The 17,305-nt window shown below is 50.2% G+C and overlaps 1 protein-coding gene across 1 annotated transcript in view; it reads right to left on the minus strand.

The window, feature by feature from the left end:
• LOC139576565 (semaphorin-4C-like) overlaps nt 1–16,935 on the minus strand; it is a 47,271-nt gene extending 30,336 nt beyond the window's left edge. Inside the window, exon 1 of the mRNA XM_071402795.1 lies at nt 16,379–16,935. The gene's annotated coding sequence lies outside the window, so the exon portion shown is untranslated. The remainder of the gene's footprint in view (nt 1–16,378) is intronic.
• Nucleotides 16,936–17,305: the final 370 nt, after the last annotated feature.

Genomic DNA, 17,305 nt, shown 5'->3' on the forward strand with positions numbered 1-17,305 from the left:
CCATCTGGACAAGGTCAAAACCGCTAGACTATAAATGGGCCCAGAAAAGGAGAGATGGAGCTGTTAAACGAGCCCGGAAGACAACGATGTGTACCTCCTTTGTACTAAAGTATCCTTCAGCTCTGACCTCTCACCTCTCCGAGTGCCTCGATTATTCACAGGGTCGTGATTTATGTGCTAAGATTAGCACTCTGGGACTGCGTCTCAAATGGCACCCTATTCCCTATCTAGTGCACTACTTTTAACCAGGGCCCTCGGGGAATAGGGTGCCATTTGCGACGCAGCCTCTGCCTCTCTGCCCCAGAAATGACCATCGCTGACCCTCTGGCTGCTCTGGCTCAGATAAAAGATCAAGGGGAAAGAGCCTTAGTGATTACACGGCTTCTTCTACGAATGTGCAGTTTGCGGACAAGTGGCTCCTTTCATTGCAACTAGCATCCATTCATTTGGGAAGTCGGCTGCACTGGCGGCGTAGTTAGCGACAGCGTTTCATGAATTGATATTAGCTTGGCTAGTGAAGCGAGGTGCGCGGGGTGACGCGGCTCGCTAGCGGCGCTGCTCATTACTCCTCTAACTATGCCAACGTGCTCAGAAGACATAGGCATGAAATAACCAGCACCTGGTGTCAGTGTTGGCACGGGCTCAGCAAGTAGCAAATGGGCCAGTCTAGGACAGACACTCCCACACATATCAACGCACGCACACACACACTCGGCACTGAGCAGGTCTGAGAGAGTGTGTGTGTGTGTGTGTGTATGTGTGTGTGTGGGTGGGGGGGTGTGTGTGTGATGGATTTGAGAACGGGAAAGAGAGAATCAATGTGTATGTAAGTAAACCATACCTCATGCACATCTGGGGCAGTGCCTATGTGTGAATGGGTTAATCGCTGCATATGTGATATCTATGTTTCTAAGTATATGCACTCAAGTGTGCGTGAGTGTGTGTGTGTGTGTATCAGAGACATGTGTGTGTGAGAGAGAATGTTGACATAAGTGGGAGGATCTCATGCTAATGCCTTGGCTTGGGAGCTAGTCTACTCACAACAAGCCCAAGGCTGTGGGAGATTTATCTGAATATTTCCCGCATTAAAAAAAAAAGTCGAGCTTAACAAATCCCTGGTGGAGAGACGCCCACTGATAAACAGCTCCTTTCTCCTGGTTTAGTTACTGAACACTACACTGGACCCAGTCAACTCAGGTCATACACTCTCTCCATCCCTCTGCCTTTCTCTCTCACTCTCCGTCTATCAGTCCCTCCCTTGCATCTCTTTATGACTCTCTCCGTCCCTATTTGTTTCCCCCATCTCTCGTTCCGTCGTTCTGCCTCCCTCTCACTACCTCTAAGCTCTCCTTGCCCTCTCCATTTCTGTGTCCCTGGCTTTCTATTGCTCTCGCTCTCCATCTCCCTCCGCAGCCCCTCTCCTCACCCTTTTATATGTAGAGGAATAACCTGCTGAGATCAACAACAACAAAAAGGATACATGACTAAATAATAAGGGAGAGAACAGTGAAATACAGACGATGGAGGTTTAGGATGGTACACGCTACAAGGCTATGAACAATGAATGAGAAACGCAACACAACACGTCTCCCTCCAGACTTTATCCACAGGAAACAGGTGTCTGAGTAGAGGTTTTGTACTGGAGAGGATACCTGCGGTCCAAAAGGAACCGTGTTCCTTAATAGCGCACTACTTTTGACCAGGGACACAGCCGTGCTGCTGTGTCTAGGGCGCAGTAATCAGGACTCCTCGAAGGTCAGAGATAGCTCGTGTTCCTTCCTGCCTCACACAGAGAGACAGAGATACAGGGAGATCCTGTTTCCTTTGAGTCCCTCTCCCCTCTCTCCTCTCTCCTGCGTCAGTCCAAAATGACCAAATACAGAGGAGACAAAGACTACAGTCAGCTCTAGCGCACACTGCACATAGACTTGAATTGTTTTGTGAGACATTGGATCTAACAAACAGGCATATTGTGTGTGTGTGTGTGTGTGTGTGTGTGTGTGTGTGTGTGTGTGTGTGTGTGTGTGTGTGTGTGTGTGTGTGTGTGCTTGTGTGTGTATGCACACCTCAGCAGGGGGGACTCCGGGGCAGGGCAGGGTGTTGTGTTGATGTCATGTGTTTTCTGCCTCCCAGTGCGTCCCCCTGGACAGCTGGTAAAGTGACAGAGAATACTATAGAGAGTTGGGGATAACAGCCTGCAGCAGCACAGCAGGCTAATGACTGAATACTGCTCACACGACTACAGGGCCAGTCTTACCTATGTCTCGGTCTCGGCTCTCCTCAGCTGTACTATCACTTTATCGCATTGATGGGGGAAGTAGTGAGGGGATGACAACACACACAGAGCCATCATCTAGGCATTGCTGCGCACGCGTGTATGCACGTATGCACGCACACACAATCTCACACCTCCTCGAGTACACATATATGACTAAAAAGGGGATAGAATATGACAGAAGCTGAGAGAGTTTGCCAGGCAGGGAGAGGCTGAGAGGAGGGCACACTTGAGAGAAAAAAAAGCAAGAGGGGAACAAAGGAGAAAGGCACACAGGGAAATGAAAGGAGCGAGAGAACGGAGGAGAGGAGAAGGGACGGGAGATGGAGGGCTGCACACACTCAAAGGGCCCTGGATGAGGTCATCTTTATTAATATCCCCAATAACAACAAACATCCCAACTCTCCCTCCCTCCCTCCTCCTCCCCTCTCCGGCTGCTCCTTGAGCTCCTTGAGAGATGGCGAGGCCTTCTCTGACGCAATGGGAGGCCTGGTTGAGTACAGGGCTGCGGGCAAACACACACACACACACACACACACACACACACACACACACACACACACACACACACACACACACACACACACACACACACACACACACACACACACACACACACACACACACGCACGCACGCACACGCACGCACACACACACACACACACACACACACAAACACAGGCAGAGAGTGCTGCAGAGCGAGCAGCCAGCCCAGCCGGGAGCTGTGTGGAGGTGATCTGTCAGAGGGTAACGGTGCGGAGCGGTGGGGGGTATGGTGGTAGAGCATGAGGACAGACAAGGCGGGGGCTGCAGACACACGGACAGATTTGTTCCTTCTGACAGGAGAGGAGAAGGATGGTTCCCTTCTAGCCTCGCTGCAGGGAGGAGGCGAACAGGTAGTGGTGTGTGTGTGTGTGTGTGTATAGTGTGTGTGTTGTTCTCCTCCATGCACGTCTAGGTCACATCTCCTGCCTGATGATGAACAGTTAAGAGTCTGACAAACAGCCTAGAACACAGCATGATAAAGCCTAACAACCAGGCCTCTGGCGCTCTCTGTCTCACTCTCTCTCTTATGGGCCCCCAGTCAATAGAAACAGGCAGCCACCATCTAACATGTCCATATGGCACCACATTCCTTTTATAGGGTGCCATTTGGGACAAACGTCCATCTAAACAGGGGCCTCAAAACTGTCTGGTGCAATTTACAATAAGGGCCTAGAGGTCGGCAGCGATGATGTTTTTCATCCATGCCCTTCTAATCAGGGATTGATTCAGACCTGGGGCAACAGAGCGGGTTCTCTGGCCAATCAATGAAACGAATCAATCAATTCAATTAGAGTCATTAAATTAATTCATTAATCAGGGGAACGAGAAAAATCAGTAACACTGTGCACTTTGAGGCCTTGATTTATATCACGGATCAAACCTAATAGTCCAGGGTCGTGTCCCGAATGGCACCCTATTCCCTTGTCTTCGGCTGGCTTCATTCTCCTCTTCTCCCCTGGACGGAGTGCTGCAACTACATCCGCTTCCTGCAGAGCTACAACCACACCCACCTCTACACCTGTGGAACCTACGCCTTCCAGCCCAAGTGCACCTACATCGTGAGTGGCTCTCACAAACTCTCTCAATAGCCGCGTCCCAAATGGCACCACTATTCTCAAGAGTTAATTTCCAATTTTTCGTCTGAAATGAATGCTCATAGGTTTCTTTCAATGTGCATGACTGTTATTCCCTTTTGAAACATTTACTTTAGGCGTGCTTTAAAACATTTTTTAAACGAGATATCCAACACACTTGTTGTTTTCCAAGATGCGCTATTATGCGTAGTCCAGGTGGCTGGAACGTTCCAGAAGGTTTTTGCAGCTGGCCCAAAAGGGAGTCATTTAGCGAATAATTTCCATTATATTTGTCTCTTCAGTCGTAAGTTAGATTTTTCTAAATATTTTTTCTCCACACTTATGAACGTAATCAGAACCTTATCTTATTAATTTAGGCTACCCCCTGGCTCAGGCAGATACAGCGATAGGCATCTGTCTCCCTCAGCTGTTCACACGCTGGCTAACTAGCGTTACGATTTGAGCTTTTGAGTGTTATGGAGCTTTTGGTTATGGATCCCTTTGACTGTTTGAAGCCTGTGATATCTGTTCCTGTTGGCCAAAAGAGGAAACTTTCTGAACAAGCTCATGAAAAGTAGAGAGCCAAGATCCAGCGACAGGGAACAATAATAAACTACTAGCTGCAAAAATAATGAGGCTGAAAACAGCACTTCCACAATAAGAATCAATCCATCCTTGACCGGCAAATTAATTGCGACAGTGTCCTTATTATTACTTAAATCCTTCCCTAAAGTTTATATAATCAAACAAAAAAAAGATTCCCTTGATTTATCCTAACAATTTTTTAAAATAATAATACAATTATTCCAAAAGTTGCTTAAATGACCGAAAATAAATTGTATGCACTTTCACCCTTTGGATACAATGTGTTTTCAATTAAAGTGAATGCATCAACATTTCTGAAAATGGATCTCTCTCTCTCTCTCTCTCTCTCTCTCTCTCTCTCTCTCTCTCTCTCTCTCTCTCTCTCTCTCTCTCTCTCTCTCTCTCTCTCTCTCTCTCTCTCTCTCTCTCTCTCTCTCTCTCTCTCTCTCTCTCTCTCTCTCTCTCTCTCTCTCTCTCTCTCTCTCTCTCTCTCTCTCTCTCTCTCTCTCTCTCTCTCTCTCTCTCTCTCTCTCTCTCTCTCTCTCTCTCTCTCTCTCTCTCTCTCTCTCTCTCTCTCTCTCTCTCTCTCTCTCTCTCTCTCTCTCTCTCTCTCTCTCTCTCTCTCTCTCTCTGATAATGCACCATTATGAAATTATGTTAAGGTATAACGGCAGCTATTAAATGGTGTTTAAGTTGCGAATAGATCGAAAGATGCCATGTAATACCCTCAATAATGGTAGGACAATGATCTCCTCTTTCAAAAGTCTGCAGCCTAGGATATAGGAGACAGGAGGAGAAGGACTTTGTGGCATGGATCAAACGAGAAGAAAGAAAACATTGGCTGGCCCTTTAAGTGAAAAAAAAACGGAGGACATTTTGTTATTGCCGCAACGGAAAAACAAAAACTGTAGGGTGGCTTACTAGAGGCAAACAGGGGGGAAATGAAACAGACAGCGATATAAAGAAATCGAATAAACAGACAGACAATGGAGAAAAAAAAGTCCTAATCCGGCCTGCAGTCAGTTATAGGCAGCGCCAGGAGTTCAGACACAAAACCCATAGGCACTAGTAATGTACCTGTAGTGGCAATGGTGGGGAGAATGAGATAGCGACAGAGATGAAGAGGTAGATGGAAGGAGAGAGAGAGAGAGAGAGAGCGGGGGGAGATTGAGAGAGAGTTTAGAGCCAGCGTCCTGTAGGAGGCTAAGTGCTGTCCACCTGTGCGGTCCATTGATTGAATGAGCGATGAGAGAGAGCCCTAACGCCACATTCTCCTGCTTGCCAATAAATCAATAGACCACTTCCAATTACTGCATCTGCTACTGCTGCTGTTACTGCTGCTACTATATACAGCTGCTGTTACTGCTGCTACTATATACAGCTGCTGTTACTGCTGCTACTATATACAGCTGCTGTTACTGCTGCTACTATATACAGCTGCTGTTACTGCTGCTACTATATACAGCTGCTGTTACTGGCTGGACCAATACACTGAATCTCACCATCACCACGAACCCTCTCCTCTGATCATGGTCTCACTGTGCATGGGTCAGGTGACCTAGAGGACAGCATGCAAATGTGGTGTAAGTGTGTGTGTGTGTCTGTGTGTGTGTGTGTGTGTGTACGCGACTCACAGAGAGCGAGATAGGAGAGAGAAAAATAGAGAATTAGGGAGAAAGAATTAGAGAAGGCGAGAGCATTAGCGAAGGCGACGATGTAACGAGAGTTAGATAGATAGGGGTGTGTGAGTGTACGGTCGGTCGGCACCCTCCCGCCCTGCTGCTGTCGCCATGACTCAGTCAGTCAGTGACTCTGCATCTTAATTCGCCTCCTGAAAAAAGCACACAGACACAGACTCATAAACCTGTTAGTAAGGCACTGTGGACTCCCCGCTGCAGTCACGATACGCACAAACACACACATGCACGCACACGCACACACACGTAGCGGACATGAGTCGGGCATGGTCACGTGGTGAGGTAGCCCCGGCTGCGAACTTCCAAATCAGTGTCTGCCCACAGCCCAAAAGGGAATTTCCTCTTGGTCTGATGGTCTAAGACATTGGTTGCTCCCGCGTGTCACATACACACAAAGAAATCTCAACGTAGAAGAACCACAGAGAGTCACACACTCAGTACGCAACACCATAGGAGCGGACTGGTTTCTGATGACATGCAGCGGTTCCCCATCAGCTGACGGAGCACCAAGCCAGAGAGTGATGGGCAACAGACACTATGTGCGGCACGGTCATACGGCGCGGTCATACGGCGCGGTCATACGGCGCGGTCATACGGCACGGTCATACGGCACGGTCATACGGCATGGCTGTACGCAGCTCTCTCTCTCTGCCTGATGACTTGCTACTTTGTGTGTCAGACAATAGTAGTGTTAAACCCGGAAGGAGCAGCAGTCAACCAGCCCCCCCCCACACACACACAGCAGAACAAAGTAAACGTCTGCACAGCATCTCACACACACAGGCCGCACCCGTGGTGCCCCGCTGTGTGGGCAACTGCCACACACACACACTGCAACATTTATTTTAAAAGGTGTCCCTCTCCCACAGGGAGCGAAAGACAAATTTAAGGAATTTAATCCTGGCACACAATTCACGGTACATCAGTCGATAGGCCTCAGCACAGGGGAGGCCGGAACACTGTGCATTTTAAGAGGGGGAAAAAATGGAATTAATTTACTTTACAGGTTGGCTCCCTTATCAGCCAGAGAGAGACAGAGGGAGGAAAGGAGGGGGAAGACGAGGAGGGAGGGAGAGGTAGAGGAGGAAATAGAGAGGGTGTCACGTTCTGACCATAGTAAGTGGAGAGGCGCCGTTTTGAGGAGCTAGCTCGGCAGCGTGAGCAGGATCTGGGTTATACCACTTGGGAGGAAATAGACAGGTGGTCGGTCGACCCGGGGAGAGTGCCGGAGCCCGCCTGGGATTCGATGGAGCAATGCGAGGAGGGATACCGGCGAATGAGGTTAGCACGACGGCGCGGTAGGAAGCCCGAGAAGAAACCCCAAAAATGTATTGGGGGGGGGATAAAGGGTAGTGTGGCGAAGTCAGGTAGAAAACCTGCGCCAACTACCCGTGCTTACCGTGGAGAGCGAGAGTACGGGCAGACACCGTGTTATGCGGAAGAGCGCACGGTGTCTCCTGTACGTGTGTATAGCCCGGTGCGGTACATCCCAGCTCCACGTATCGGCCGGGCTAGAGTGGGCATCGAGCCAGGTGCCATGAAGCCAGCTCAACGCATCTGGTCTCCAGTGCGTCTCCTCGGGCCGGTGTACATGGCACCAGCCTTACGCATGGTGTCCCCGGTTCACCAGCACAGCCCAGTGCGGGTTATTCCACCTCCCCGCACTGGCTTGGCTACGGGGAGCATTCAACCAGGTAAGGTTGGGCAGGCTCGGTGCTCAAGAGCTCCAGTACGCCTTCACGGTCCGGTCTATCCGGTGCCACCTCCTCGGACCAGCCCAGTACCACCAGTGCCAACACCACGCACCAGGCTTCCTGTGCGTCTCCAGAGTCCAGTACGCCCTGTTCCCAGCCCGGTACCACCAGTTCCGGCACCACGCACCAGGCCTACTGTGCGTATCCAGAGCCCTGTACGCACTGTTGTTTCTCCCCGCACTAGCCTTGAGGTGCGTGGCTACAGTCCGGTACCACCAGTTCCGGCACCACGCACCAGGCCTACTGTGCGCCTCAGCAGGTCAGAGTCGGCCGTCTGCCCAGCGCCGCCTGCGCTGCCCGTCTGCCCAGCGCCGTCTGAGCTGCCCGTCTGCCCAGCGCCATCTGAGCTGCCTGTCTGCCCAGCGCCATCTGAGCTGTCCGTCTGCCCAGCGCCATCTGAGCTGTCCGTCTGCCCAGCGCCATCTGAGCCGCCCGTCTGTCCAGCACCATCTGAGCCGCCCGTCTGTCCTGAGCCACTAGAGCCATCCGTCAGTCAGGAGCCACCAGAGCCGTCCGCCAGTCAGGAGCCGCCCGCCAGTCAGGAGCCGCCAGAGCCGCCCACCAGTCAGGAGCTGCCAGAGCCGCCCGCCAGTCAGGAGCTGCCAAAGCCGCCCGCCAGTCAGGAGCTGCCAAAGCCGCCCGCCAGTCATGAGCTGCCCGCCAGTCATGAGCTGCCCTCCAGTCATGAGCTACCCTCCAGTCATGAGCTGCCCTCCAGTCATGAGCTGCCCGCCAGTCATGAGCTGCCCGCCAGTCATGAGCTGCCCTCCAGTCATGAGCTGCCCTCCAGTCATGAGCTGCCTTCCAGTCATGAGCTGCCCTCCAGTCCAGAGCTGCCATTCAGTCCGGAGCTGCCATTCAGTCCGGAGCTGCCATTCAGTCCGGAGCTGCCCTTCAGTCCGGAGCTGCCCTTCAGTCCGGAGCTGCCCCTCTGTCCTGAGCTACCTCTCTGTCATAAGCTACCTCTCTGTCATGAGCTACCCCTCAGTCATGAGCTGCCTCTCGGTCCGGAGCTGTCCCTCAGTCCGGAGGAGTTTCCTCAGTCTAGTGGGGCCCGTTGTTAGGGTTCCTAGGCCAAGGTCGGCGGCGAGGGTCGCCACTCAAAGGACGCTAGGGAGGTGGACAAAGACAATGGTGGAGTGGGGTCCTCGTCCAGCACCAGAGCCGCCACCTTGGAGAGATGCCCACCCAGACCCTCCCCTATAGGTTTAGGTTGTGCGGTCGGAGTCCGCACCTTGGGGGGGGGGGGTACTGTCACGTTCTGACCATAGTTCTTGTGTGTTTTCCTTGTTGTAGTGTTGGTCAGGACGTGAGCTGGGTGGGCATTCTATGTTTTGTGTTTCTATGTGGGGATTGTCTATTGGCCTGATGTGTTTCTCAATCAGAGGCAGGTGTTTGTCATTGTCTCTGATTGGGAACCATATTAAGGTAGCCTGTTTTGTGTTGGGATTTGTGGGTGGTTGTTTCCTGTCTTTGTGTTTCTCTGCACCAGATAGGACTGTTTCGTTTTGCCACGTTTGTTATTTTGTATTTTTGTAAGTGTTCACGGTTTCGTCTATTAAACATGTTGAGCACTGGCTACGCTGCGTGTTGGTCCGATCCCTGCTACACCTCCTCTTCTCGTGAAGAGGAGGAAGGCTGCCGTTACAGAGGGAGAAGTAGAGAAGGAAGGAGGAGCGGTAGAGGAGGAAGGAGGAGAGGCGGAGGAGGAAAGAGAGGGAAAGATAAAAAGCGGTAGTAAAACAGAGGTTGAAAGGTAACCGATTGGAGGTATCCATCTGCATCTCTGCCTCTCTCCAGCGCGTCTCATTCCATTATTTCTCAGGCCGCTTTTAAAGAGACGCTTTATAGATTTTTTGATGCGTAGAAGCAGCGAGTTTAAGAGCTTAGCAGGAGAGGGCGTGCACAAAATAACTCGCTCCTCCCAGCTACCACTGGGCTATGTCTCCTGCCACTATGGGGCTGGGCTCAACACTGGTTAAATATCAGATTAAAACACAGTTTGCTCTCCCCTTTTTCGGGAAAAATAAACGTTGCTTAATAGGCGAAAAAAATCAGCTCCTTGATAAACTGTTCCATATGCCACGAGTCAGTGTGTTAGAGAGAGAGGTGAGGGAGAGAGGGGGGGGGGGGGTGGCGGGGGAAGAGAGAGGTGAGGGAGAGAGGGGGGAAGAGAGAGGTGAGGGAGAGAGGGGGGGAAGAGAGAGATGAGGGAGAGGGGGGGGGGGGAAGAGAGAGATGAGGGAGAGAGGGGGGGGGTGGCGGGGGAAGAGAGAGGTGAGGGGGGGAAGAGAGAGGTGAGGGAGAGAGGGGGGGGAGTGGCGGGGGAAGAGAGAGGTGAGGGAGAGAGGGGGGAAGAGAGAGGTGAGGGGGGGAAGAGAGAGCGAGAGAAAAAGAAAGCAGCACGTGGAGACCATCTATTACAAATACACAGGGCACACAGCTAGGGGATTGTGGGAGAGAGAGAGAAACAAGAGAGGAAAGCAGAAGGAGAGAGCTAGGTCTGAGATTGATGGTATAATTGTTGACTGCTGGTCCAGCCTTATCTCACCCTCTCCTCTCTAGGTCTGTGTCACCCTCTCCTCTCTTCTCCAGATCTGGGTCACCCTCTCTTCTCCAGGTCTGGGTCACCCTCTCCTCTCTTCTCCAGGCCTGGGTCACCCTCTCTTCTCCAGGTCTGGGTCACCCTCTCCTCTCTTCTCCAGGTCTGGCTCACCCTCTCCTCTCTTCTCCAGGTCTGGCTCACCCTCTCCTCTCTAGGTCTGGGTCACCCTCTCCTCTCTTCTCCAGGTCTGGGTCACCCTCTCCTCTCTTCTCCAGGTCTGGGTCACCCTCTCCTCTCTTCTCCAGGTCTGGGTCACCCTCTCCTCTCTAGGTCTGCATCACCCTCTCCTCTCTTCTCCAGGTCTGGGTCACCCTCTCCTCTCTTCTCCAGGTCTGGGTCACCCTCTCCTCTCTTTTCTATCTCTCTCAAATCCTCAAACTCCTCTTCGTAATTTCTCTCTCCCATTCTCTCTTCCTACTTCCTTGTGTTGCCGCCTCACCCTCTTCGGGGTCTCTGAGTCCATCTTCCCCCTCCCTACTTCTCTTCCTCTCTCTATCCCTATCTCTCTTGCTTTCCCTCCTTCTCACCATATCTCTCTCTTTCCTTTTTCTATATTTCACCACCTTCGCCCCTCCCTCCCTCCATCTCAGTGAGTCAGATAGGGTGCAGCGGGCTGGAAGAGATCAGCAGGGGGTCTGCAAAGTGCAGCAAGCTCAGGGTCAGAGGTCTGACTACTGCAGGCTGGGAGGACAAGGGGGGAAACACAGACACCCCTCACATGCACACACCACACACCACACCCCTGTGGGGCCCCCTCGCCACAGCCACAAGCCGCCCCAACACCCCTAACAACAGCCCCATTATTGGACCTAGCTCTGGCTCTGTCTGCAGTTTACGCAGCTGGGAAAGGAGGCATTGACATTGGACTGGACTGGCATTGAGCTGCCAACAGGAGGCGCTAGGCCAGGCTAACCCCACTCGCCAACTCACCACACCCTGGGAGAAAAGCTGTCTCAGTCCAACCACGGGGGCTGAGCTCAGCTGGGGTTTGGCGGGAGCTTGGCTGGGTCTCTAAAGGGCGAGACCCAGTGATAAGCCGTGGCTCTGTGCCTCTGCCCAGCCTCCTCCTCCTCTTCTGCTCCTGCTCTCTCCTGTCGAAAAAGGCCATCAACTCAGCTCAGCCTCACTCCTTCCTGGCTAAGCTCCTGCTCCATACCAGCTTCAGGGCTACTTTTTATTGTTATTTTTGTCCAGCCACAGTTTATGTGCTTGTGTGTGTGTGTGTGTGTGTGTGTGCTTGTGTGTGTGTGTGTGTGTGTGTGTGTGTGTGTGTGTGTGTGTGTGTGTGTGTTTTAGTGTGCGTGCGTGTGTGTGTGTGTGTTTTAGTGTGCGTGCGTGTGTGTAACAGGCCTGCGCTCCGGGCACTTCCTGCCGCTAACGGTTCGGTGGCACAGTCACACGGGAAGGCGAGCTGTATCGGAACAGAACAATGCCTAAAAAAGGCTCTAATAAAAACAAACTGCAACGCTCAACCGGGGGAAATAGGCTCGTCTCCTGCTGTTCATCTGCATGGATGGACCACAGTCTGCAAACACAATGCAGTGCCCACAGGCCCACAGTCAGGGAAGGCTAGGCAACACCGGGAAAAGCTTTATTCTCATTCTGCTACTACACACAATACACACACTCCTACCCCATGGACCACCATGTTTATTACACACAAGCACGCACACACTGCATAATACACACCAAACAGACAACTACAGACACAATGGACCCAAACAGCCCTGGCTCATTAACTAGAGCACAAAGGATAACAGTGACATTGGTGCTAAGGAAACAGAATGGACAGTAGAAAGAGCAAGGCTGCTGAAAACATCTGTTCAAGGAGAGCGAAAACAACACGAGCTCCAACTTCCAACCAACTAACACACATCATTCTCCTCTCTGAGCGACGTTTCCGTAAATAACATGTTGTGGGCGCCGTCCCAAATGGCGCCCTATTCTATTAATACAAGTGCGCTACTTTTTGACCAAGGCCCATAGGTCCCTGGTTAGAAAGTAGTGCACTATATAGGGTGTTGGGTGTCATTTGGGACGGGCTCATACAGTACGTAGGCCTTATACAGCCCGAGCTTGTTGGCAAGCCTTTGGCACAAAGGAAATCACTGTCCAACTGTCTCTAATACAATCCAGCTTCCACCTGCTTCAGGGGAGCCCACAACCAAATGCTGAGATGAGACAAATGGAAGAAAAAATGACCCCATTTCAGGCTGTTCTAAGAAGCTGTTATGAGATGGAATAACACAGAATCTACGTTGAACAAATGTCATTATGCCAGGCAACACACACATAAAATGACAGAAACATATGCAAGTAGATGCCATCACCCCCCCCCCCCCCCCCAACAGAGCGAGTTTTGAAAATCGGCATGGGAGCCTTGAGGGAGGACAGTGAAATAGCAGATCAGTGGTCAATACTGGTCAGCTGGTAAAAAACAAGCAGGTCATTGCTCTCTCCAGCTCCGCTCTCTCTCTCTCATACATAACGCAACGCTTCGGTCCGGAACACTGGACTTGTTATGAACCGTGCAGAGAGAGAAGGAGAGGTTTCTCTGAAGCTCAACATCTCAAACTACAGTGCACGTCCTCTGGGGATTTTGACCCAGAAGACAGGCCGAAGTGTCTCATCTTATGTCGAGCTAGAATGTTACTGTAGAACCAGAACCGGGGCCAGTGTGATCTATTCACAGGACCGCTCCGATGTGTGTGTGTGTGTGTGAGTTTGTTTAACCATCCTCACAAGGAGAAGTCAAACAAGGACAATTCAGGTTAGGAGTTTTGGTTAGGTATAGTTTTAGGGTTAGGGTTAAAGGTTTGGGGTTAAGGTTAGAGTTATGGTTAGGTTAAGGTTGGGTTAGATTTAGGGTTAGGGAAAATAGGATTTTGGATGGGAATCAATTATTTGGTCCCCACAAGGATAGCAAAACAAAACTGTGTGTGTGAGTGTGTTTTCGACTGCATACAGAATGGTGTGTTTTAAAAAGTAACAGTGTGTGTTCGTGTGTGTGTGTGTGTGTGCTGCAGTGTGTGTGCTGCAGAGGGAACGCAGGCAGCTACACTTCACAGTCCTGCGTCGATGAGTGTTTCTCTCTCTGGCCCACAGCTGCACACACAGCAGCCTCTCTCCAGCACACTGAGGGCTTTGGGAGCACCATCAAAACACAGGCCTATAACAACCCCAACTACCCCCACCCCTAACCCTGATCCCCTCACCCTCCCCATGATGCCCTTAAAACACTATACCCCCCTGCACCCTGCTTCTCTAAACATCATGCTGTGTCCAGCCCCAGCCCAACCCCCCACCGTTTCCCTCCAGGCCTAACACACGCACACGCACACACACACAGACAGACAGACAGACATACACAAAGCCAGATGACCCATCTGCTCCTGTTCCGAAGCCCTCTCAGCTGGCCTGCCTGCATCACACCATCACAACCCCAGCCACTGGCACGGACTCTGCACTCCTTTACTCTCCATTGCTGCCGACCGACAGGCCTGCTATAGTACTGATACAAGACTATCACCCTCATTACACACCAGGATAGAGAACAGAGAGAGGGTGGGAGAATAGAGAGAGGATGGGAGAATATAGAGAGTGTGGGAGAATAGAGAGAGGATGGGAGAATAGAGAGAGGGTGGGAGAATAGAGAGAGGGTGGGAGAATAGAGAGAGGGTGGGAGAATAGAGAGAGGGTGGGAGAATAGAGAGAGGATGGGAGAATAGAGAGAGGATGGGAGAATAGAGAGAGGGTGGGAGAATAGAGAGAGGGTGGGAGAATAGAGAGAGGGTGGGAGAATAGAGAGAGGGTGGGAGAATAGAGAGAGGGTGGGAGAATAGTGAGAGGATAGAGAGATGATGAAAGGAGGGTGGAGGAGAGAGACAGGGCCAAATTGAGGAGAAATGGAGGCTGGGAGAGAGAAGGATCGGAGAGGAATTAACATTTGAAGATGGAGAAGGATCCAAATTCCAAAGGAGAGCAATGAATCGTGAAAAGAGGGGCTCTTTTTTAATCTCATCCCCAGATTGCTGCAGCAACACAAGGGTAAAATCAAACTGTTGCTCACTGAGCTGTGCAGTCAACCGCATGCATTCAAACAGATTAATGCTTGCGAACAAAACAGGTTGAAATCAGTTGTGAATATATATGCAGGCGTTACGGCATCACCAGCAGAGAGAAAAGAGATTGATGTAACCATGTAATTCACATGTTTGGAAGGCTGTTTGCCACGCGTGGTCACTCACTCCACTATCTGCTGCGTTTACATTTCACAAGAGGCACAGGGATGACTGAATGCACTGTAGCAGCCAGACACGGGACATGTGTTGGCGCTCCATGTCCCAGGCATGATGCAACCACCACACTGCCCCCAGGACAGCTAGCTTCAGCTTCACACACACACACACACACACACACACACACACACACACACACACACACGCTAGCAGAGGATAATGGAGATAAAGAGAGCCAAGTGGTTACAAATCCATCTTTCGCCACTTAACCTAAAGAACGACAGGCATCACAGTATTAAAAGCTCTTTATAGGCCAACCATGAGGCTGCCTGCGAGGGGGCTGAGGAGCAGTGGGGATTCTGGGGACTAGGAGGAGGGGCAGGCAGCAGGATGTGGGGCCCATTGTGTGGCAACAATGAAGAGATCAACCCGGCAGGAGCCAAATCGGACTCTCAATAGACGCTTTAACATCTGGGGGGAGGGAGGGCGCTGAGTGGGCATGCTTCCACCGCCATTTCCCCTGCCTGCCAAATGGACACACACAGGCCCTGGAGAAGTGTGGTAAATATCCCTACACACCCTGGAAATGTCAACACACCACCGACACCATTGGCATTGTAATTTCACCGTGGCATTATTATTCGTTGTGGTGGTGGCGCATACACACACACACAGAGACTTTAAAAACTGATCGTGGACCAGTCCTTAGGAATAAAGTCAGCACCACACAATCCAACGTGCGCAAACCCTGTTGTCCAGTCAGTCAGTCACCCAGCAAAGCAGTTCATCTGCTCACACGCTCTAGCCAATTACTATAATCAGTCAGCTGAAGCCAACGTTTACTTCATTACCGTTAAAAAGAAAGCAACAGAAAAAAACAAGCCGAATTAATGCGTTAAGCCACTGCGAACTGGATAATTGTAATAATGTTTAATAACGGTAAAATAGTCCTCTCCAAAAGATCTATAGTGTGATAACAACGTAGACATATCAGACGCGTGATTTTCTTTCGAACCTGATCTAATTACAGTGGCTGCTTCGCAATCCAATGTATCCAAATGGCTTTAACAGTTAAGCTACTCTGTGCCCGATTTTAGATCGCATACATACTCGATTTCACTCGCTACAAACGTGGCACACACACATAGAACATGTATGTCGAGAAAATAAGGAGACTGTCTACCCAGATGACTTCGAACAGCATCGAATAAACATGGTCTGAATCAGGATTTAAATGTGGTTTTGTAGGCTAACAAAAGAAAACATTTGATTCGCTTCCAACTGCTTCCCAACCGCAGTGCGCTGTTTACAGTGGACTAGTAGAGATAAAGTTGCAGCAAGAATACAATTACGTTAGGTAAAAAATACTGTCCAGTGTACATTAAAACCCGGTAAAAACAGTGTCGCCCACTTTTAAAGCTTGTGGCAACAGTTGGAGCCCTGCTGACTAAGCCAACGAACGGATCAAATGCTTTTCTCATTTTTTCCCCTCTTATATTTGGCTACTTTAAATATTCAACCGTAGGCAGTCTCACGGTGTATCCAACCGACAGGATAACGCTCAAACGATTTGAATAATGTTGCAATGATTGCAAAAAAACTTACCGTAGTATTCGTTCTCTTCTGTAAGCTTCTCTGTTCAGCAGTTGTGATGATAATAATGCAATAGGCCTACTCTCTCTGCCAGTTCTCTCCGCAGTCGCGTAAACTGACGACAGATTCCGTATCCTTTTCCTTTCCGTTATCTCGGCTTTGTTTTTGGACGATTCAGTTAGTTATAAATTATTCCACATCCCAACAAATGTCACTTGTATTTGTTAGCGTTTTTTCCTTTAGATTTCTTGCGAAGCATCTGGAATTCAAGACATATGATGCTGTCAGTTTACATAGCGGAACTCGCTCTCTGCTCCGCTCACTCCCTCAATCGCCAGGGTCTGTAATAGGAAACCAAGAAAGAAACAATACGCAAATAAGATCCACTTCCAAAGCATATAAAACCTCTCCTCGGCGCTCTCCGGCGGAGAACTGCACAACTCTCGATATGAAGAAGTTTCTGCAGAAATGAAAAACAGTCAGTAGATAGATAGAGAGGGACATCGGTTGGTCGTTGCGTTAAGGAGCAGATATTCCAGTGGAATACCGGTAAAGTGTGCCTATACCCCGTTACGCTGCAGCGTGTGCCATACTTCTGCATTACGTATCACAGTGGGGACCAAAGATGACACAAAGGCACAAACAGGTCCCCGCCCATTCCCCCTGTGCAATTCCTAGGACTGTGCTACTTGATAGTCCCAAAAGTCAGGTTACAGAGGAATAGCCCTTTTGATGAGTTATGGTAATTTAGGCATATATAACACACTATATATATAGATATGAATATGAGTTTGATTAGGAACACGAAGAGTAGATTTCTAGACCATTTTTGTGTTTTGTTTTAGGAAGTGGACTTTTGTGAGGAATAAAATATATGTCTATCTGTCTGTCTAGTGACGACGAGAAAGTAAAATATTGTATGATTATATTGTACAGGTG

Source organism: Salvelinus alpinus, chromosome 5, assembly GCF_045679555.1.
Source record: "Salvelinus alpinus chromosome 5, SLU_Salpinus.1, whole genome shotgun sequence".
Classification (NCBI taxonomy): domain Eukaryota; kingdom Metazoa; phylum Chordata; class Actinopteri; order Salmoniformes; family Salmonidae; genus Salvelinus; species Salvelinus alpinus.